The sequence below is a fragment of the Ursus maritimus genome, unplaced genomic scaffold (assembly GCF_017311325.1).
Source record: "Ursus maritimus isolate PB19 unplaced genomic scaffold, ASM1731132v1 scaffold_3, whole genome shotgun sequence".
Taxonomy (NCBI): Eukaryota; Metazoa; Chordata; class Mammalia; order Carnivora; family Ursidae; genus Ursus; species Ursus maritimus.
The window spans coordinates 50,853,484-50,877,228 of record NW_024425563.1 but is presented as its reverse complement, the minus strand read 5'-3'; the positions used below and the strand labels follow the sequence as shown (position 1 = coordinate 50,877,228).

At 41.5% G+C, this 23,745-nt stretch overlaps 1 protein-coding gene and 1 non-coding gene across 2 annotated transcripts in view; one reads left to right on the top strand and one right to left on the bottom strand.

Moving 5' to 3' along the window:
* Positions 1–23,745, bottom strand: part of IGF2BP3 (insulin like growth factor 2 mRNA binding protein 3) — a 148,209-nt gene that overhangs the window by 121,030 nt on the left and 3,434 nt on the right. The window lies entirely within an intron of this gene.
* Positions 15,397–15,499, top strand: LOC121105928. The gene has a single exon (XR_005838670.1). It is a non-coding gene; the product is annotated as a U6 spliceosomal RNA (small nuclear RNA).

The following is a 23,745-nucleotide window of genomic DNA, read 5'->3' as shown; positions in this document are numbered from 1 at the left end:
CTGTAAATTCAGAGTCATGACAGTTAGGAAACCAAATAGCATCAAAACAAGAAAACAACCAAATCTGATTTACTTATAACACACACATCTTTAAATTCCGTAGACAGAAGAGACTTCCAGAATCTTAACAGCTCCCACCTCCTCCACCTTAACACCTCCCCAATTTCCTCCAGAAATTGCAAATTATCAGTCTGAAAGATTAAATCCAGCTATGCATTTAAAGTTACTGCCAATTACGACAATAGCTAAAAAGATGTTAATGCACATTTCATATAAATTTGTTCTAATGGAATAAAATTACCATAAAATGTTAGTTTTTCTCCTTCAAAAGAGAAAATAATGCTTCTCTGTCTCCCTGCCACCTGGGCACACGGGTTATCACTGGCAGGGCTCAATAGGAAAGTTGAAAGAAAATTGAACTGCAAATAAGCCAAGAGGTCAAACTGCAAATACCAATAACATTAAAACAATCTCCTGAAACAGATTTATTATCAGTTGGCTATGGATTCATGTGATCTTGGGAATTTTAAAGTTTTGTTCAAATAATGAAGAACTGTATTTTCCAAAATTTTAATTCAGCATTTTTGTGTTTGCTTCATTATTGGAATAACAAAAATTACTACATACTCAAACTTTGCTGAGACCAATCCCCAGATTTCAAGAAGTCATAATATTTCAAAGTTAATCAAAAAGTTTCAGTACTGGGGTGCCTGGCTGGCTCAGTCAGAAGAGCATGTGACTCTCAATCTCGGGGTTCTAAGCTTGAACCCCATGTTGGGTATAGAGATTATTTCAGAATAAAATCTTTAAGAAAATTAACTATTTGTTTTAGGTATTTTGAGGTTATTTTATTAAAACATCCACCTAGCCCACTGACAAATTTAGCGATTTAGGACAGCAGTATTTACAACAAATGAAAAATTACAATAGAACTAGTTACCAGAATTTTATGATTTTTAACCAAGCCATTAGAAAGCATCTGAAATTTTAACATTTTAAAATTAATTGCATTATAAAAACACTTTTTTAAAAGATGTATTTTTTATTTTGGAGGGAGGGGCAGAGGGAGAGAAAGAATCCCAAGTAGACTCCCCGTTGAGTGTGGAGCCCAACGTGGGGATGGACCCCTCAACCCTGAGATCACAAGCTGAAATCAAGAGCTAGAGGCCTGACTGAGCCACCCCAGTACTTCTAAAAAAAAAAAAAAAATTTTTAATGTCACCTCTACCCCCAATGTGGGGCTCCAACTCATGACCCCAAGGATCAAGAGTTGCACACTCTACTCACTGACCTAGCCAGGTACCCTGCACTATTATAAAATTTAGAGCTTACTCTGAAAAAGTTAAACATTCACACTGATAACACAAATCTAACACGACCAAAACCCAAATGTCAGATCTACAAATTTAGACAGTATAAACAGCGTTATTTTTAAAATAAACTTGTTTAAATTGAAGACACATAACTAATCAGATACATTACACAGTATCAAATTACTAGTTGTGATTTAATTATATTTAATAACACTTAATTATGTAGTTTGTATAAAAGCTATTACTTTAAGCAAGTCTATAAATTCAGAATCAGCCAGACTGATGTACACTGTTTTAAATTTCCACCTAGAGCTAAAACACACCAGTATTTCATTTGTTAAAAAAATGCATTAATGTAAATTTCACTTTACATCATTTATGTTGTTAACGGCTTAAAAGCTAAAAATAGGGGTACCTAGCTGGCTCAGTCAATGTTGACTCTTGATCTCGGGGCTGTAAATTCAAGCCCCATGTTGGATGTAGAGATCAGTTAAAATAAAATCTTTTAAAAAAGAAAAAAAGGGACGCTTGTGTAGCTTAGTCGATTAAGCATCTGCCTTGGGCTCAGGTCATGATCTCAGAGTGCTGGGATCGAGCCCCACCTCAGGCTCCCTGCTCAGCAGGGAGTCTGCTTCTCCTCCTCCCCCTCCACCCCACTCATACTCGTGCTCTCTCTCTCAAATAAAACCTTAAAAAACAAACAAAAAGCCTAAAAATAATTTTCTTCTTTAAAATCCTATTTCTTTTAAGTTTACAAATCAAATTTGTCTTTTCCAGAATATTTTATTAAGATTTTTCAACAAAAATTCTAATTTTAAAAATAAAACAGGCTGGAAACCCAAAAAAGCAGTTTAAAAACACCATTAGAAAAATAAACATTAAAAGTAAAATATTTTAAATATTTTTAGGGGCACCTGGGTGGCTCAGGTGGTTAAGCCTCCAACTCTTGATTGTGGCTCAGGTCATGATCTCAGGGTTCTGCAATCAAGCCCCACATCAGGCTCATGTGCTGGGCACAGAGCCTGTTTGAGATTCTCACTCTCCCTTTCCCTCTGCCGCCCCCCCCCCCAAAGAAAAGTATATATATTTTTAAAGAATTTTTTTTTAAAAGGGCTGTTTGGATGGCTCAGTCAGTTGGGCACCCAGCTCGTGACCTGAGGTCAGGTCTTGATCTCAGGGTCCTGAGTTCGAGCCCTACATTGGGCTCCATGCTGGCCATGGAGTCTACTTTTTTTTTAAGAAAAGAAGTTGAGGGGTACCCAGCTGGCTCAGTCGGAGGAGGCTGCATCTCTTGATCTCGGGGTTCTGAGTTCAAACCCCACACTGGGTGTAGAGATTTGCTTAAAAATAAAATCTTAAAAATAAAGAAGTTGGGAGAAAAAGAACACTAAGAATTAAATTTAGAGCACTGAACTAGTTCCAAAGAATGTAATATGTTATACACATGCCCTTTAAAAGTATTGCTCTGAAATTTTCATAGGTTTGGGGGTTTGTTCTTTTTTTAATTTTGAGTTAATATTGCCCAACACATTTGTTTCCATAACTGATGATGGAAATAAACCACATCCTGGAATTTTCAAAAATTATGATAATCTGTAACAAGTATTTGTAAGGAAATGTAACATTGTTAATATCCCACTAATAACAAAGATATTTGTGATCCTGGGGTCCTGAGATCAAGCCTCCGGGTCAGGCTCCCTGATTAGCAGGGAGTCTGCTTCTCCCTCTTCCTTCACCCCTCTCCCCTGCTCATGCTCTCTCTCTCAAATAAAATCTTAAAAATAAATTAAAATTAAAACAAGTTTTAACCTGTTATCAGCCCAGATACAGATAAACACTTTACTCCTCAAATCAAGACTCCACTATTTCAGAGGCACCTGGCTGGCTCAGTCCATGAATCATGTGACTCATGGATCTTGGGGTCTTGAGTTTGAGCCCCACATTGGACATAGTTTACTTAAAAAAAAAAAAAAAAGACTCCATTATTTTTAATAGTATTGAACATAATATATTACCACAATTTCCTCCCCTCTCAGCTTCCAAGGCACTCTTAAAAAAAAAAAAAAAAAAAAAAAAGATTTTAGGGGCGCCTGGGTGGTTCAGTCATTAAGCGTCTGCCTTCGGCTCAGGGCGAGATCCCAGAGTCCTGGGATTGAGCCCCGCATCGGGCTCCTCTGCTGGGAGCCTACTTCTTCCTCTCCCACTCCCCCTGCTTGTGTTCCCTCTCTTGCTGGCTGTCTCTGTCAAATAAATAAATAAAACCTTAAAAAAAATTTTTTTATTTGAGGGGCACATGGGTGGCTCAGTCAGTTAAGCATCTGCCTTCAGCTCAGGTCATGATTCCAGGATCTTGGGATCGAGCCCCACATCAGCCTCCCTGCTCAGTGGGGAGCTTGCTTCTCCCTCTCCCTCTCGCTCCCCCTGCTTAAGCACTCTGTCAAACAAAAATCTTTAAAAAAAAAAAAAAAGATTTTATTTGGTGGGGGGAATAAGAGATAGCACGAGCAAGGTGAGGGGCAGAGGGAGAAGCAGTCTCCCCACTGAGCAGGAAGCCCAATGTGGGGTTCGATCCCAGGATCCTGGGATCATGACCTGAGCCCAAGGCAAACACTTAACCGACTGAGCCACCCAGGCACCCCCCATGGCACTCTTTACAGTGCTTTTTAAGAGGCACTTGGCTGGCTCAGTCAATAGAGCCTGCAACTCTCAATCTCAGAATTTTGAATTCAAGCCCCACTTTGAGTGTAGAGATTTCTTAAACAAACAAAAAAATCTGCTTTTTTAAAACCTCTAAAAACACTAAGGGGGCTGGGGCACCTGGGTGGCTCAGTGGTTGAGCATCTGCCTCTGGCTCAGTTCATGGTCCTGGTGTCCTAGGATCAAGTCCGTCCTAGGATCAAGTCCCCGGTAGGAATCCCTGCTCAGTGGGGAGTCTGCTGTTCCTCCCTCTGTTCCTCCCCCCTGCCCGTTGTTTCCGTACTTTCTCTCTCTCTCCCCCCACCAAATAAATAAAATCTTTAAAAAATGATAAAGATTTTTATTACTTTTTAAAAAATTGTAATAAGGGACGCCTGGGTGGCTCAGATGGTTAAGTGTCTGCCTTCGGCTCAGGTCAAGATCTCAGGGTCCTGGGAGGGAGCCCCACGGCAGGCTCCCAGTTCAGCAGAGAGTTGCTTCTCCCTCTCCCTCCCCCACTGCTTGTGCTGTCTGTCTCTCTCTCTCAAATAAACAAATAAAATTTGTTTTTAAAAAATGTTTTTGATTATATTAAGTTCTATGCCCAACATGAGGCTCAAACTCACAAACCTGAGATCAAGAGTCACATGCTCTACCAACTGAGCCAGCCAGGCTCCCTTAAATCTTCTAACCTTTTCAATTACCATACAAAAAACTAGTTTTACCTAATTCATGTGGGTGTTCTGTATATGGTATACTATCTCAAAAAAAAAAAAAATAGTTTAAGATTACATTTGAGGGGCGCCCGGTTGGCTCAATCAGTGGAACATGTGACTCTTGATCCTGGGGTCGTGAGTTCGAGCTCCACATTGGGTGTAGAGATTACTTACAAATAAAAATTTTTTTAAGATTTATTCATATGCGCGCGCGCGCACGCGAGAGAGAGAGAGAGAGAGAGAGAGAGAGAGAGAGAGAGAGAGAATGAGGGTGATAGGAAGAGATAATATGAAGCAGTATCCGTGGTCAGCATGGAGCTTTATGTGGGGCTCGATCTCATGACCCTGAGATCGTGACCTGATCTGACACAGAGAGTAGATGCTTAACTCCGCCACCCAGGGGCCCCTTAAAAATAAAATCTTAAAAAAAAAGATTTCTTTGATTGATTTGGTTCAGCATGCACACCACGCACCAAGAGACAGAAGATTAAACACTGAAGGAATGCATGGCAATACTAATTTCACACGATCGAGTTAATGCATCAAAATGCCACAGCCTGGGAAGAATGCATGACCAGGAGCTAAAATTAAGTAAGGCAGGATGGAACAAAATAACCTACATCTGAATAACAGTTCTTACAAGTGATGTGCAATAATTATTGTCTAGTATATACATTTTCAGGCACAGGACACAGTATCTGAACTTTATCCTGTACAGGAAGAATGACCTGATTCTCACTAGTTATCAGACACCCCCAGAAGGGAGTCAAAGCTATTAGATTTATTGCATTTAGGCAGTTCAGTTTTCAAATTAAGTACAAAACTGCTCGTTTAAAATGAAACACTAGATTTCATCTGGTATTTTGGACATTAGGTTATCATAATTACTTTCCATCTGTGCTGAATCACACCTTTTGCATGCCACCTCCATGCTAATACCTCTTACCTTACTTCAGAGAAACAAATAGTTAACATGCTATAGTCTGAAATAAGAATGAGTCCGTATTACTATGCACAAATGAAGAAGTAAAAAAATATTTTAAGATTTTTATTTATTTATTTATTTATTTTTAAAGATTTTATTTATTTGACAGAGATAGAGCCAGCGAGAGAGGGAACACAAGCAGGGGGAGTGGGAGAGGAAGAAGCAGGCTCATAGCACAGGAGCCTGATGCGGGGCTCGATCCCGGAATGCCGGGATCATGCCCTGAGCCGAAGGCAGACGCTTAACTGCTGTGCCACCCAGGCGCCCCTTTATTTATTTATTTTAGAGACAGAGAGCAGGGAGGAGGGGCAGAGGCAGAGGGACAAGCAGACACTGTGCTGAGTGTGTAGCCTGACATGGGGCTTGATCCCAGGACCCAGAGATCATGACCTGAGGTGAAATCGAGAGTCAACGCTTAATGGACTGAGCCACCCAGGCGCCCTGGGAAAACTCTTCCTTAAGTAAAACTCCAACTAACAAATGCAGGCAAAATAATGGGATTAGAAAGTCACTCTATTGCTGGGGCGCCTGGGTGGCTCAGCCCTTAAACCACCGCCTTCGGCTCAGGGAGTGATCCCAGCAGGGAGTGATCCCAGCGTTCTGGGATCCAGCCCCGCATCAGGCTCCTCCGCTGGGAGCCTGCTTCTTCCTCCCCCACACCCCCTGCTTGTGTTCCCTCTCTCGCTGGCTGTCTGTCAAATGAATAAATAAACTCTTGAAAAAAAAAGTCACTCTATGGCAGCCACTACTACATTAATAATGATTTCAGATAAGAATCATTAACGAATCCTAAAACTAGTTAAAGTATGATGAGAAATAGGATCCTCTCACATCTTAAAATATCCCCACAAGATTCTTAATACAAAGGAGAAAACAGTAATTTTACCCTAGAGAATACTGGCAGATATCACTTTAACAAATCAGCCTAGGGGCGCCTGGGTGGCTCAGTTGGTTAAGTGTCTGCCTTCAGCTCAGGTCATAATCCCAGAGTCCTGGGATCGAGTCCCGCATCGGGTTCCCTGCTCAGCAGAAAGTCTGCTTCTCTCTCTCCCCAACTACCCCCAGCTCCTGCTCTCTCTCAAATAAAATAAAATCTTAAAAAAAAAAAAAATCAGTCTAAGATAACATATCTCCACTACTGGAACAAAAATCAACATCTCATACTTTCTGATGTGGCACACTAAGGCCATCATTACCTTTGTGGTATTACACCAAAGACACATGACAATGGGGAGACATTGAACCAACCAATACTGAGGAACACTCTACAAAATTACTAGCTTATACTCCTCACAAACCTGAAGGTCTTAGGAAAAACAACACATGAAGGACAGCAAAGACAAAAGACGAAGCAACTGTTCCAGATTAAAAGAAACCAAAGAAACATCACAACTAAATGCAGTATATAATCTTGGATTCAATCCAGGATCAAAAAAAAAAAAAAAAAAAAGACTGGGACAACAGGCAAAATCTAAACAACATCTGTAGATTAAACACTATTGTATCAGTGTTAACCTTTTTATTTTGGTCGTTTTACTATGGTCATGGAATAGAATGTTGTTTTTAGGAAACATACACTGAAGTATTTAGAGGTGAATGGCGGTAGTTCTGCAACTCACTCTCAAATTTTCCAGAAAAATTCGAGTTGTCAAAACTAACATGTGACAACTAGAAAAGGGGGTATGGATCATCTGTACTGTTTCTGGGAATTTCCTGTAAATTGAAGTAAAAAGCTTTCAAAACTCTCCCTTTAGATGACAACCCCTCCAACAACCATCCCATTTCTCTCATGTCTTTACAGCAATCTACCTGAAAGCCTATCCATGCTCACTGTCTCTACCTCTTCTCCATCAATCAATTCACAAACCCACACAATGCAAGGATTCCGTCCTACTGCCAACTCCATTCTCACCCTCTTCTACATGATTTCTCACAGCTGAAGACTCTTCCCACTAAATACTGTCATCAGGTATCTGACCTCCAAGTACTTTTCTAGATTCTCCTACTTCATGGGCCTGTCCTTGGGCTCCACCACTGGTTCCCCGTCCTCCGCTTACTATCCATTCACTGTCCTATCTCCACATGTCTAATAGGTATCTCAAACTTAACCTGGCCAAACTGAACTCATTGTCTCCCCTATCCCTCATCACACCACTCCCACAGTCTTGCTCAATTAGTGGAAACGTCACTTTTCCAGGTGCTTTAGCTATACAAACTGTCAAGGTAGCCTTGGTTCCTTCATCACTCCCTACACCCAGTTACTCCACCTTTGCTCAAAATAGAAAATTCCACAGGGGCCTGGATGGCTCAGTCAGTTAAGCCTCTGACTCTTGGTTTCGGCTCAGGTCATGATCTCATGGGTCGGGGGATCGAGCCCCACGCTGGACTCCACACTCAGTGTGCAGTGTGCTTGAAAGATTCTCTCCCTCTGCCCCTACCCCACTCACACTGTCACTGTCTCTCTCAAATAAATAAATAAATAAATAAATAAATAAAATCTTTAAAAAAAAAAAAAAGATTTATTTGACAGAGAGAGAGACAGCCAGTGAGAGAGGGAACACAAGCAGGGGGAGTGGGAGAGGAAGAAGCAGGCTCCTAGCGGAGAAGCCTGATGTGGGGCTCGATCCCAGAACACTGGGATCACGCCCTGAGCTAAAGGCAGACGCTTAATGACTGCACCACCCAGGCACCCCAATAAATAAATCTTAAAAAAAAAAAAAAAAAAAGAAGAAGATTCTAACCATTTATCAACACTACCTCAACACCTCAATAGCTCTGGTCCCAATATCACCATCTCTGACCTCTACAATTATAATCTTCTCCTAACTTGTCTCCCCGATCCCATCCCACTGGCCCACCATGGTCTATTTTGAGAGAGTTCTCTTTCAAAGATAAATCTCATCACAACTGTCCCTTCTAAAAATCCTTCCAGGGGCACCTGGGTGGCTCAGCTGGTTGAGCATCCAGCTCCTGATTTCGGCTCAGGTGGTGATCTCAGGGTCGTGAGATCAAGCTCCACATCAGGCTCCATGCTTAGCACAGAGTCTGCTTGTCCCTCTCCTTCTGTTCCTCCTTGGATCATGCACGTGTGTGTGCTAAGTCTTATAAATAAATAAGTAAAAACCCATCCATGGCTTCCTCTCATTCCATCCCTATCTACCAACATGCATGGTCACCTCCTCCTGCTGGTATAATCCAGTCATGATGGCCTCCTTATTGACTAGAAAGGCAATGAGCATGCATGGGCTTTGGCTGTCCCCTCTGCTTGGGTCACTCTTACCCACTTGGCACCTACTTGCCTGCTCATCTCATTCCCTTACCTCCTGTAAGCCTCTGCTCACGCAGCACCATATTGGTGAGGACTTCCCGTATCATCTGATACGAAAAAATCAAAACCAAGCCCCCTGTCAGTTGTCTCATTCTTCCTCACCTTGTTTTTCTCCATAGTCTTCAACATGCCTCACATTACGTATTTTGTCCATATTTCCTCTCTAAATCTGTGCTGCCCAACAGAAATAACAAGCTGCAAATGCAAGCCACGTATATAATATTAAGTTTTCCTGTAGCCACATTCAAGAAAAACAGGTGAAATCAACACAAAAATTATCCATGAGATATTTTATATTCTTTTTATTTTATTTTTATTTTTAAGATTTTATTTATTAAAGAGAGAGACAGCCAGCAAGAGAGGGAACACAAGCAGGGGGAGTGGGAGAGGGAGAAGCAGACTCCCAGCTGAGAAGCCTGATGTGGGGCTCAATCCCAGGACTCTGGGATCACTCCCTGAGCTGAAGGCAGACACTTAACGACTGAGCCACCCAGACGCCCCTTATATTCTCTTTTTAAAGATTTTAATTTATTTATTTATTTGTCAGAGAGAGAGAGAGAGAGCACAAGCAGGGGGAGCAGAATGCTGAGGGAGAAACAGGCTGCCGGCTGAGCAAGGAGCCCAATTCGGGACTCGACTGCAGGACCCTGGGGTCATGACCTGAGCTGAAGGCAGATGCTTAACTGACTGAGCCACCCAGGCGTCCCTCTATTCTCAAGAGTCTTCAAAATCCAGTGTGTATTTTATACGTACACAACCACTGAATTTGGACTAGCCACATTTCAATTGCTTAGAGAGCCACTTGTGGCCAGTGGCCGCTCTTGTGGGCAGTGTTGCTCTGCACCCCAAGCTTCATGGCTAAGTTCTTATCTTCCATTTAATTCTCTCTCCCAAGAACCTAAAGCACTCCCTAGTAGTAAACACTCAAAAGTTTATTAAATCAATCACTTAAAAACTGCCAACATCAGGGGCTCCTGGGTGGCTCATTTGAGTAGTGTCCAACTCCTGATTTTCAGCTCAGGTCATGATCTATGTCATGGGTTGTGAGAAGGAGCCCCACGCTCAGCAGGGAGTCTGCTTGAAATTCTCTCCCTCTGCCCCTCCCCCAACTCACGACACACACAGGCTCTCTCTCAAGATAAATCTTAATAAAAACTGCTAAGATTCAAGATCAGCAAAACAGTACCATTTGCAAAAAGATAACATAATGGCTAGCTACCAAGCTTTCTCAAACCAGAAAAAAATATACAGAATGGATAAGACTTGGTGAAATAACATGAAAGGTCATTCGTTGTATTAGAAATTCAAGGGAAAAAAATTGTCTAAGACAAGAAAAGTAGCCCTCCTGTGATAGGAACAAAGGTAGTTATTTTCTATATTTAACCAACAGTTCCTTAGGGCAAGGGAAGCGGGCTGAAATAGGTCAGAGGCAGGACTCCTCACTTGGCCATCACTACAAACAATGAGTCACCACAAACTTCCAGCCTCAAAACACCTCAGCTGTCAAAAGAAACTGATGAGGCCCTGAGATTCTGATTATATTTCAATGTCCTAGGAATAACAAAGGTACTGAAGACTCCATTTCCTGAGGCAAGACATGTAGCCAACAACATGTGGGGGTTCACTTTGGTTTAAGGAACTTAAAGCGTGAGGCGGGTCCCTAAACCTCCAAACCCACTCCATTTCACTCACGTGTATTTAAGGGCTCCCCAACTATTCATTCCAATTATTTTATCCTTCATACACCTCGATTTTTTCCTTTGTGCTTATTTTCTTTTGTTTTTTTTTCTCTTCCCACACCTGTTTTTCACAAACTGACTTGTGTAAAACTCCCTATTGGGGATAACATGCCACAGAGTTGCAGAAAATCCTCACTTGTTCTTGCCATCTGTTGTGTGATGATGTAAATACATATTCACAGGAGAACCGAATCCAAATAATTTCAAATATCTCATTAGTGTAGAGTGGCAATTCTCACTGTATAGTATGTGGACTCCTGAGGGTCCCCGAGACACTGTCAAGAGGGCAAGAGGTCAAAACTATTTTTATAACACTAGGATGTTATTTGCCTTTTTCACTGTGTTGACATTTGCACTGAAGCAAAAGGGGCAAAAACAATGGCGGGTAAATTGCTGGCACCATAGCAGGAATCAAAGCAGTGCCACTGTCACCGCGTTCTTCACAGTCACTTGCAGCAAAATACAATCCAAGTTTCATTTTTAAATGTCCTTGATGAAGCAGTAAAAACTATTGATTTTCTTCAGTAACCCCTGGGTACGCGTCTTGTCAATAACTATGTGAAGAAAAGGGCAGTGTGCATAAAGTACTCCTGCTAGCTACCATGGCTTTTCCTGGAGAAAAAGCACCGGGCAGTTGTTTGAGCTGCAAGACTGAATCTGCCACTTTTTTTTCACAGAGCACCATTTTTACTTGAAAGAGCTATGGACAAACTGTGTTTATTTAAGCTTGAGTATCTGGCAGACATTTTCTCAAAAGAGAATAAAATCAGCCAGTCACTTCAAGAAAAGTAACAGTATTTGTTGCCAATGACTAAATTTGAGCTTTTAAGTAAAAAAAAAAAAATCAAAATTTTGGACAACCATGAGCTTTGACAGTTTCCCAATATTTAAGGATAAAGGAGCCATTCAAAGTGTAAGAGAGACAAATGGATTTTACCTGTCAGTATAAAATTCACGGATATGATTTCACACTGATACGATATCCCACATTTCAACTTCAAAAAACTATCACTTGTTGAGTTTTGGTGTAGGAACAAAGAATATCCACAGTTATCCAAAAAGATGATTAAAATATCCCTTTCCATTTCCAACTATACATCTGTGTGAGGCTGGATCTTCTTCATACTTCATATACACGGTTGGGGGTTACATTTTAAGCTCTGACAGATACTGCCAAATGACCTACCAAGGAGTCTGCCAACTTACTCTCTAGCTTATGAACGCCCATTCCTTCACACTCTTGCCAACACCAGACATTATCCATCTTGTTCATTTTTCCCAACCTGATAGGCAAAAATTGCCATTACAATTGTCATTGACCTCATAACTACTAAGATTAAGTATCTTTTCCTAAGTACATTGGCTTTTCAGATATTTCCTTTCCAGCTCCCACATTTTTGTACATTTTACTTACATTTTTTGTACATTTTTGTACTGTGTTGTCTCCCTCTTTGAAATTAACAGCAGTTATTTATCTCGTAACCTTTTTTTCTAAAGATGTTATTTATTTTTGTGAGTGAGAGAATGCACGCACACACAGGAGGTGGGAGTGAGGGGGCCCAGAGGGAGAAGCAGACTCCCCACTGAGCAGGGAGCTGGGCTTGATCCCAGGACCCTGGCTTCAAGACCTGAGCCAAAGGCAGACGCTTAACTAACTGAGCCACCCAGGCGCCCCTCCCAATCTTTTTTTTTTTTTTTTTTTAAATAGTATCTCAAGACAGGGGTGCCTGGGTGGCTCAGTGGTTAAGCATCTGCCTTTGGCTCAGGGCGTGATCCCGGCATTCTGGGATCGAGCCCCACATCAGGCTTCTCCGCTGGGAGCCTGCTTCTTCTCTCCCACTCCCCCTGCTTGTGTTCCCTCTCTCGCTGGCTGTCTCTCTCTGTTAAATAAATAAAATCTTTAAAAAAAAAAAAACAAAAACAAAAAACAGTATCTCAAGACAATTTCACAACTAGATAGATTTTAGGGACCCTAAAAGCTACACATCTAGACACCAAGTACAAAGTCTTCTTCACAACACACTCATGTTCTACAAAGAAATGTGAAAACTTTCTACGTGCGTATGAGACACAAACCATGGGATTATGCAGGAATAATTAACTTTTTTTTCCAATTGCTACATGTAAATACACAAGCTTTTTGTTTTTTAAAGGTTTTATTTACTTAATAGAGAGCGAGAGCGTGCGAGCACAAGCAGGGGGAGCAGCAGGCAGAGGGAGAAGCAGGCTCCCCGCCGAGCAAGGAGCCCAACGTGGGACTCGATCCCAGGACCCTGGGATCATGACCTGAGCCGAAGGCAGACACCCAACGGACTGAACCACCCAGGCGCCCACACAAGCTTATTAATAGGAGACAATACCACTTAGGTGTCTGATACTCCAAGGAATCCCTTACACACATCATTTAATTCCCGACGACCTTGTGCAGTAAGTTTTATCGTCCCTATTTCCAGATAAACTACGAGGTGAGGAGAGTTTCATCAGTGTCCCCAGGATCACAGAGCTGAGCAAGCGTTCTAACCAAGGTCTAGGTGTTCCCAAGCGAGATGTCACTGGCCCTCCCTGCTGCTGGGCTTTACTGCCCCCCCCCAATTTTGCTCAGCCAATCGTGTATGCACACAGAAGTGTCTCATTTTTCTCCAACAGTTCATTACATCATTTGAAATGCTTTAATAAAAATCACAGAGTACCAGGTGTTTTAACCGTTACTACAGGTGACTGTCTTGTCACACGCGACCTATAACAACACAGGCTCAGTCAGTCTTACTACAGGGCTCCCCATCATTTCACAATTTACCCTCGTTACCCTGTCAGAAGGTGTCCTAAGAACAGCCCTAAATCCCACGGAGTTTATTAGGGCACAGCCATTCTCACAAAGTACTTCAAAGGCAAAAGCATTTCAAGATGATCTCTGGTGAGCAGAACCCCAAATTAATCGAGGCATCAAGTCTCGCGTGATGATCCCAAATGACCATCCGCTAAATGGCATTAACTAAACTGACTGAGCCCTGGAAGTTAAACACATCAAGAAACAAAGTCACAGTCACTCCTCAAGCACACAGGCTGCTCTCACCACCCCCTCTGCGCTCAGCCTCAATCACTATCCAGCCTCACACTTGAGCCTTTCTAATCCCAAACAGCTTGTAGTTCCCCTGCACACACCGGGATATTTCACACTCACACACCTTGGCTCCTGCTGTCCCTCCTGCCTTTTTCCATCCCCGCTGCACACACATCCCCATCTACCTTCACATCCCTCTCTGAACCTATCCCTGCTGGGCTGTACCAATACCCACCTAAGCCTAATGCCCCCCACTCCGTGTTTCTGGGGCATACCATATAAACCCCACGACATATTTACACCTCCTCTTTACCTGCAGAGATATTCATCCACCCTTGGGCCAATGCCATAGTGAGCCACTGCTGGTGTTCAAGATAAAAATATCACCCAGGCGATGAAAAAGAACAAAATGAAAGCCACTATACTCCATGTATAAGAACAAGTATCTTATTCTTTCTGGCCCCTGAAACGTACGGAGCATTAAACTGGCCTCAAGCACAGGTGCTCAATCTATGCTTGTTAAACTAAAAATTTACATCAGCCATGGGAAATAAACTCCTTTCTGAAACGCCAAAATGCAGAAATTGGTAAAGCAGCACCCAAAAAATTGTAAGATTACTTTAAAATTAAGTTTTTCAACCACATTTCTCTCTCAAAACAAAACAAAAAAACACAAGAGTGTCTCCATTTTTCCAAGAGCAGCTGACTTTTAAAACGAATATTTGGTAATCTTTTTTTTTTTTTTTTAAAGTAGGCTCCACGCACAGCGTAGAACCCAATGCTGGGCTTGAACTCAGCACCCTGAGATCAAGACCTGAGCTGAGATGAAGAGCCTGACGCTTAACTGACTGAGCCACCCAGGCACCCCTAAAACAGACATTTGGGAATCACGGGGGAGAACACAATCACTTTTCAAACAGCTTTACCATCATAGGTTCCTCGTGTTTTAAATAATGTATTATTGAAGTGCAATGTTACATTAGTCTCAGGTGTACAACACAGCAATTCAACTAGTCTATATGTTATGCTCTGCTCACAAGTGCAGCCCTCATCTCTCACCACACGAGGCTATTACAGTACCATGGACTATATTCCCTATGCCCTCCTTGCATCCCATGACCTATTCCGTAACTGGAAACCATCACAGGTTCTTTTAACTAAGCTCCCCAATCATCTGCCCAGCGAGAGTAGGAAGCTCAGTTGCACTCTGTTTCAGAAACTAACTTTTAATCAAAATTTTCCTCAAAATATGACTTAGTGAAGTTCTCACTGCAAGAAAATATTATTAGTCCCGGAGGTAAAATCCAAAATTCAAGGTGCTAAGGTGCTAAGACTGGGAGAATATAAACCCAATGTATTCGAGCTACAAGTTGTCAGAACTTAATCTTTATAGTTTTTAACTTTATTTTTACATACAAAACGCACAAATGAATAAGGGCTAGACTTGTCAGAGTTAACACAACATCCATGGCATAAAGAATAAGACTATTCCTAGATTCATTCAGTCCTCCATGCTTGAAAAGACAGTTTTGAACCAAACCGTCTCACTGCATACTTCATTGAAAATCGCGCTCTTGGGCTCGCTCCGGCAGTACATACGCCGAACAGGGACGATACGGAGAAGATTAGCGTGCCCCTGCACAAGGATGACACGCACATTCGTAAAGAGTTCCATATATGGAAAAAAAAAAAAAAAAAGAAGTAGGAAAAGAAAACTGCTCTCCTGGTTGTCTTATGACTAACCATGTCGATATAAGTTAAGTGTTTCTGGCAGAGCGCTTACAAATTTAAATATGCATGTCTTCTGACATAGCAATTCCCAATCTAAGAATTTACCTTATAAAAATAACCAAGAGTCTTATGACATAAAAATACACTCAACTGAGACTACTATGAAAAGAACGGTTAAACTGCTGCTCACCTACGTTGAACAATAGGGTGAGTTTAAAAAAAATGAACTATTGGGGCACCTGGGTGGCACAGCGGTTAAGTGTCTGCCTTCGGCTCAGGGCGTGATCCCGGCGTTATGGGATCGAGCCCCTGAGCCTGCTTCTTCCTCTCCCACTCGCCCTGCTTGTGTTCCCTCTCTCGCTGGCTGTCTCTATCTCTGTCAAATAAATAAAATCTTTAAAAAAAAAAAAATGAGGGGCGCCTGGGTGCACGCGGTTCGCGTCTGCCTTCGGCTCAGCGTAGTCCGGCGTTACGGGATCGAGCCCCACATCAGGCTCCTCCGCTATGAGCCTGCTTCTTCCTCTCCCACTCCCCCTGCTTGTGTTCCCTCTCTCGCTGGCTGTCTCTATCTCTGTCAAATAAATAAATAAAATCTTTAAAAAAAAAAAAAAAAAATGAACTATTTGTACCTACACTGAAGATTCTTCAGGATACATTATTTAGTAAAAACACAAATTATAAACAATATAATTTGATTATTAAATTTAAAAAAATGTGTACTGAGGGGCGCCTGGGTTGGCTCAGCCTGTTAAGCATCTGCCTTCTGCTCAGGTCATGATCCCAGGGTCCTGGGATCCAGGCCCCGCACTGGGCTCCCTGCTCAGTGGGGAGCCTGCTTCTCTCTCTCTTCTGCCGGCAACTCCCCCTGCTTGTGGTCTGTCAAATAAATAAAATCTTAAAAAAAAAAAAAAAAAGTTTATTGATTCATGCATAGAATAATTTCTGGAATATACCAAATTACCAGCTATAAGACCAGGGAAATACATGGAGATAAAGAGGACTGAAAAGCAAATCTTTTCACATTTGTGTTTTGAATTAATATGAATGCATACATTCATAAAAATTCAAGTTGTTTACTTAAAATTTATATATTATATCTAGGTTATACCATAATTTTTTAAGGTATTACATGCTCAATGAAAAACAAACACCAACCACAGATTTCTACTTACACGAGTCCACACCCAAAACCAGAACAGAAGTTTTCGGTATTTCTGTTATCACCAAATATTATCTACATCCAGCCTTCATACTTAAATCTCAGGGGCAAAAATACACCCAGCTGCCACTGAAGTTACTAAGGAATAATACGGTACTGATGCTTAACATTGTCCCCAGGATCCTATCAGGCATTGTTTACCATTCTAACCTCCCCAGACCTCAATTTCCTCGTCCTTAATCAACATCATGCATTTAGAAAACGGACTTGGGATTCAACCCAGATCTTCGACCTCACATCCACACTCTTCTGGCAACACCCTTCAGTTCCACAAGTATCAGAGCTCCTCATCAAAAAGTTCCAGCACAATTCTTCCCTCCTATTCTCTCCCAATCCTTAACAATATTCCAAGTTTAAAAGACTTCCTTCTGCAAGCCAGGATCCTACTAAACTTGCTAAGGAGCTGGGACAACCGGGCACCGTGGACTCCACTCCGAACACTTCTACCTCTTTTGCAATCTAAAACACATCCCCTGAGTCACAATCACATGCCTGAGATAAAGCCAAGGCATCTACTTCCTCGTGCCCTCTGTTATACTCTCACACCTCCTTAGGGCCCCCTACAGCTTCTCTGCAATTCATTTATAGTAAGATGAAGCGGCTAAAAAATACCTTCAAGGAAGAAGCAGTTCCCCTTTCCACCTTACAACAGGACGTCCAGATATTTTTACTCTATAGTAAGTCCCAGATTCCAGACTACCTGTACTCGTCTTTTTCCTACAGGAAGACAAAAAAAAAAAAAAAAAATCAACCTTCAAAGAAGCCAAACAAGATTTCTTTTTTTCTTCAGAGAAAGCAAGAAACAGGACATCTCTGCTCCAACTTGCCACTGCAAACATGATCAGACTGCTGTGTAAGCTACTTTCAGGATTTGACAACTGGAAGGAGAGGAATGAAGGCGGGGCAGAGTCGAAGGAAGGGGAAAATGGGTTCCTCGAATTACCTGCAGTGCCCTGGGCAAGTCACTTTGCTCGGGCGTTTACGGAGAATCCTTTGGTTGAACAACTAATACCACTAAAAAAAAAAAAAAAAAAATCAACTATGCTAGCTCATTTTTATTGGTTTTCCTTTCTTAAAATAGCAGATATTTAACACATTCTGAAAGCAGTACTTGACTAAGCAAAGGGCTTGCATAAACCAAGTCTTAAAAGAGTTACTGAGACCCAGTCATGGTCTCGAATCAACTGATCTAACGCATCACCGAGTTTCAGTGACAACCGAGGCCAAAACCAGGATTCATAATTTGAGGAGAAGGCTGCTTTACCAAGGACCAGATTTTTAAATATGCAAAAATGAGGGAATTTAGGGTACTGACAAAAGGTTTCTTGTATTGCTTATAGTTAAATTTTTATGAATAAAATGGAAGGAATGCTTTACTTACTCCAGCATCCTAAAATAACGAAGTGATAGAAGTATTTTAAATTTAGCCCATGATATCCATAAATGTTTTGCCCAACAGTTTCAACCTTGCCTGTCAAATCATATCTTTAAGTTTTTAATTCCCATCAGTTAACATACTCAAATCAAGTCCTTTTTTTTTTTTTTTTTTTTTGGAGAGAGAGCGAGCAAGCACAAGCAGGGGGAGCACCAGAGGGAGAGGGACAAGCAGGTTCCCTGCCAAGCAGGGAGCCCGATGCCAGGATCCCGGGATCATGACCTAAGCCAAAGGTAGAAGCTTAACTGACTGAGCCACCCAGGTGCCCCTTAAATCAAGACTTTAGATAACCACAGAGAAGCCCTGGGCTTGGTCTACATTGCCTTGAAACCTCAGACAGCTTCAAAGGATTTTCCAAATGTATATTAACAAAAAGTAGAATGGGTTATCTAGAACGTGAGCTCAGTGACCAGAAGTGTTGGAACAGCTGCCAGAGAGTAGGTCAACTGAAACAAACAAGTCTTGTCCACTGGCGAGAGGATCTACTAAACTTAGGACTCCTCCATCTCTAGCAGGTTATAAATAGAACATACTCAGAGATATTTCTGGAAAGTAAAAAAAAAAAAAATTAGATACTAATAAATGAATTCTGAAAGAAAGGCTATATTCCAGGTTGCTCCAAAATTCATAAATCACTCTCCATCTATCTACTGCCAAACCAGAAGGCTGTAACTTACCACGATCCCCATTCACATTCACACACCTAAATCACTAACTCTCAGTGGTATTCCATACAGTTGATCACACCTTCCTAATCCACGGGCTTTTTTCATGAATCTCCCAAAAGCAGTTCACTCTGCTTGCTTTCCTCTATGTTACTGGCCTCCCTCACTCTCCTTTGCTGACCTCTCTTTCCTCCTGAAGCCCCATACTCAGTACCTCGGTAATCCTGTCCAATTCCATGACTTTAAATATCATAACCTAGGGGCATCTCCTATTTTCACCTCCAATTCCTACCCTCCAGACTGATATTTCCAACTACCTACTTGACTTCTTCACTTAAATTTCTAACATGCATCAGAGACATAATACGCCAAAAGTGAAGTTCCTGATTTCTACCCAAGAATTTGTTCCTTCCCCAATACTCTCCATTTTGGTAAATGGCACCACTTCCATTCCACCTAGTTTTTCTCACCAAAAAAAATCTTCTTGTCATGCTTTACTCTTCTCCTCTCATCAGCAAATCCTCTTAGTTCTTTCTTAGAAACATACAGCCACTGACCACTATTCATCACCTCCAAAGTAAATAATATCATCATCTCTTGCCAGGATATTACAATGGGAACTGGCTCCCCATTTCTAGTACTAAATGTATTTTTCAGATATTTTAGATTCCAATGACTTTGAAGAAACTACTCCTTCCTTCCTTCCATTTATGGAAGAAAATCTATAAAGATGGTCACCAGCAATTCCTTCCTCTGTACATTCACGCCACTCTACCATCAAGAGATGGAGACTATTTCCATATGCCCCCTGAATCCGTGCTGGCCTTGTAACTCGCCCTGATCGACAGCATGGATGGGATAATGTGTGAATCCTGGGCCTAGCCTTTAAGAGGTCTAGCACTGTCTACTTACTCTCACTTGGTAGCCAAGGGCTACTACGGAGCGCTGAGACACCATGCGGAGAAAACTCATGTGGAATGGCACGAAGAGGCCAGCCATGTGAATGAAGCCATCTAGGACCTTTTAGACCAGTTCAGCAAAGGACCCAGAATGACACCACGTGGAACAGAACCAACCACCAAGCAGACCCACAGAATAGTGAGGAAGAGTAAATTGTTTTGAGCCACTAGGTTTTGGGGTAGTTGATTATAAAGCAAGAGCTAACTGAAACACCATGATAACAATGGACTCAACAACTAAGTGATAATGCCAGCTATTCTAAAGACTTAGACCTCTCAACTTGTAGCTCCACTTGGTGTGCCTGCCTGGCTCAGCCAGTGGAGCATGAAACTCTCGATCTCACGGTAGTGAGTTTGAGCCCCACACTGGGATTACTTACAAATAACATCTCCAAAAAACAAACCAAAAAACCCCTTATAGTTCCACTAGATTCCTCAAAGAATATATCTAAAATAATTTCAAACTACCTCCTAATCAAGTTAAATGGTCTCAGGATAATTCTCTAAAATGCATAATTTATGTACAATGTATTCCCCTTCAGGGCAACAAAATCCACATACTGTATTAATATTTATAACTGTTTATTTACCAATACTTGCCAAACAGCAATTTCAGACCATGATAAATTACACCCTCACTTTTAATGCAGGACTGAAAAATGTATTTGCCACCAGCTTTCAAGCAAAACCCTGCAGACCAAGCCAGTTTTTTAAACATCAGATTTATGGGGCAGAGTTCCTAACTAAAAGGGCCAATCCCAACCCTTGGTCACCGCTACCACACTGCCACCTCCTGTCTTGTGACTCTAGAAGCTTGAATCAGAGGCAACAGTCAATAAAGGAAACTTGGCTAAGAATAGCACAGCCGTTCTCCATCCTCCCAGAAGCAACCAACCACCTAAATAAATCATACCATAATAACGGATAAATCATACAATTCAAAAATTAGTTACTGCTAGGAAAGTTGACATCTGAACACTGCTAAAGACAATTACAACGGAGCCACTTCAAATATAAATCCAGATGGCTCAACAACTTCACTTTAATAGACAAACCCAAGACCTATATAACACCACATTCACTGCAATGGTATGGCTCATAAAAGGATTTCAAAGTATGACAAAGATCATTTCCCTCTTGCTGACTGCCCGAAAGAGGTACACGTGTAAAAGCAGCTGAGCCGTCATACTGCAGAAAATACGAGTTCTGTACAGGGAAGACCCCACGTCTCTCTAATTCCAAAAGGTATTTTTAAGCCTCAGCCGGTAATTCATTTCAAGCAGAATGGCAGAACTCAGAACAAAATATGCCCCGTTAGTTTATTATAGTGGCATTTGGCGTGAACAGAGAATGTAAGTGATCACACAAATCAAAAGGAAAACCAGAAACAGAAGCCAAGATTCTCAATTCCCACTGGCTCCAGGCACATGTCATGTTCCCATGTCTTCCTTGTTACTGTGGACAGCCCCACAGAAGCGACTTATCAACATTCATTTATATATATACTTTAATTCTAATAATGCCAAAGTTAAGAAATCTTTTACTATCTCTCAAACTGTACTGAGAAAACAACATGAAATCAAGAAAAATCTTGTTGGCTGCAATCACTTAGGCAGTCGTGCATTACTGACCTTAAACTGAGCCCTCCAAAGACAGTGCTTATGATTCTGTACCAGCCATTAAAGTTTCCTAACAGACAGAACCTCAAGTCTCTGTATGTGTGAGAAATCTAATTCACAAGATTCACCTGTCCCAAACTGATGAGCAAGGAGCAGCACAGCTATTCATGCCTATGTTTAAATGTTCAGCATTAAAAACAGCTCTTATTGGCCTGGGACAACAGGATCATTTGCCCTGGCTAATGGACACATTGCTGGTTGTGTGAAATCATATTCCATACACACAGCTGTTAAAATGCAGCACTTTTAAATAGACATTTAAAGTAAGATACATTTAAAACCTCAGTAACTTTTATACATGCTATGTCTATCTAATTTACACATTAAGCACAAGATTCTAATATAGAAATAAGTTGTTCACTTAATTTTTTTTTTAAGGAAACAAAGAACAAAATCATGTGAGCTTAGACACCAGTCTGTTTTAATGGATCCTTCCTGGAAAAATATTAACTACAACATCCTACCATTTTGTTTATCCTTCATTGAAATATATTTGGCTTCATATAAGCTTAATCAATGCTGACAACTAAATTATGAGCAAGTTTAAGCCATAAAAAACCAAAAATGTGAAAAATTTTCATAACTTAAAGAGTCATGGAAAACAAGCTAAAACCACCATCCTGTCAGTTCCCCAGTGTCAGCGACTTTCCCATTCCCTCTCCCATGCCCAACAGCCCACAACATAATAAAAAAGGAAATCAGTGCTATTTACATAATCACATAGGGGCACGTAGGCAGTCCCACAAGATACCAGCGGCTCTTCCAATCAAACTGGGCTACAGTCTTCAAAGGTCACAACAATTTTCACAGCCACCCTTGCCCCCAAGGCAGAGTGGGGAACGGGGGGGTTTAAGCTATACTTCAGAGTGAAGCCAAGTATTCCTGCACTGTCTCCTTTACCTTAGGAACAGAAAGTGCAACACTATCACAGATATTCAGTGTGATCTTCTCTTCATTCTGGACGCTCTGTTAAAAGTGTGCTATAATCTTCCCCAACTGAGGGGTATCTGAATGCAGAAAAGCAACATTCCTTCCACATTCCCCTGAGACTTCAGTAATTCAGGAGCTAAGCGTGGTCAGAACCAAACTCCACAGTTCCCCTTCCTGAAAGGTTCTGTGCCCAGCTGAGCTCCAGTCACAGTTGGGCCAGCATACCAAGCATCAAATCACCTCCTGGGCCTGCTCCCCTATTTATTTGCTGCAAGCCCATTCATCCATCTCAGAGTGCTGCCATAAGCATTCTTCAGCACCAAGCTCCCAACATGCCTTGCACAGCAGGTATAAAGGTCACTGCTGCACATGTGGGTGTGCCTGCCTCAGATGCCCACATGATGATGGGATGGAATGCAATGACTGCAAAGCACAAAAGAACTCCACCCAGAAGTCCAGCAGGCTCACTTGGCAAGGACTGGTCTGCAGCATTCAACTTCACTATCACCAATACCACTTCTTGACCTTTCTATAGGAGCTAGGCATGGATCACCCATGTGTCTTCTCAGCCCCCTTCCAAAGCCTATTCAGAGAGTGGAACAGTCAAGGGAAACTGCATCACAGTTCCAAGGTTCAGTTAAAACAAAATTGTAATATAGATTTCCAGCAAATTTCCCTGGGCAGAGAAAGAAACCTCTACTTTTCTTTTTTGCCATTTCAATCCTAGAAAAGGACTTAATTGTTCTCCCTATGGGTAGAAAGTTGTCTCCAATGTCCTCATTCCTATTTGCTAGTAACATTTAATATCCTGAGCATTTTAACGTAAGCAAAATCAGCCTGAAATTTTAATCTACATTGTTAAAACGAAAAAGCTTCCATTGATAAAGACTTGCTGCCCCTGGTGGCACGGTACCTTATATGCTTTCCTCAAACAAACTCCTGTTCCTTACAAAGTAACAAGTAAGTATGTTTTTAGGTTGGGCAAAAGCCTTTAAGAATAAAACAGGCTGTTACCAGATGTTTTTAATTTCATTCCCTACACATGGGGGGAAATTCACACCAGGCTGGAAAAGAAAATCAGGAGAGCAGAGCAAAATAATCTCCATTTTCATGCAGGTCCATAAATTGTATATGAAAAATGCCAGACATTTAATGTTTAAATTTAGAAACTCTCAAACGTTAAAATGCCAGTCCTTCCACACAACCATTTGCCTCTTTTTAATCCAGCATTTGAAGAAAATTAGGACACACAGGCTAAACATGAAACCAATTAGAATTTGCAGAATGTACTTACATCCCCCCCCCCCCC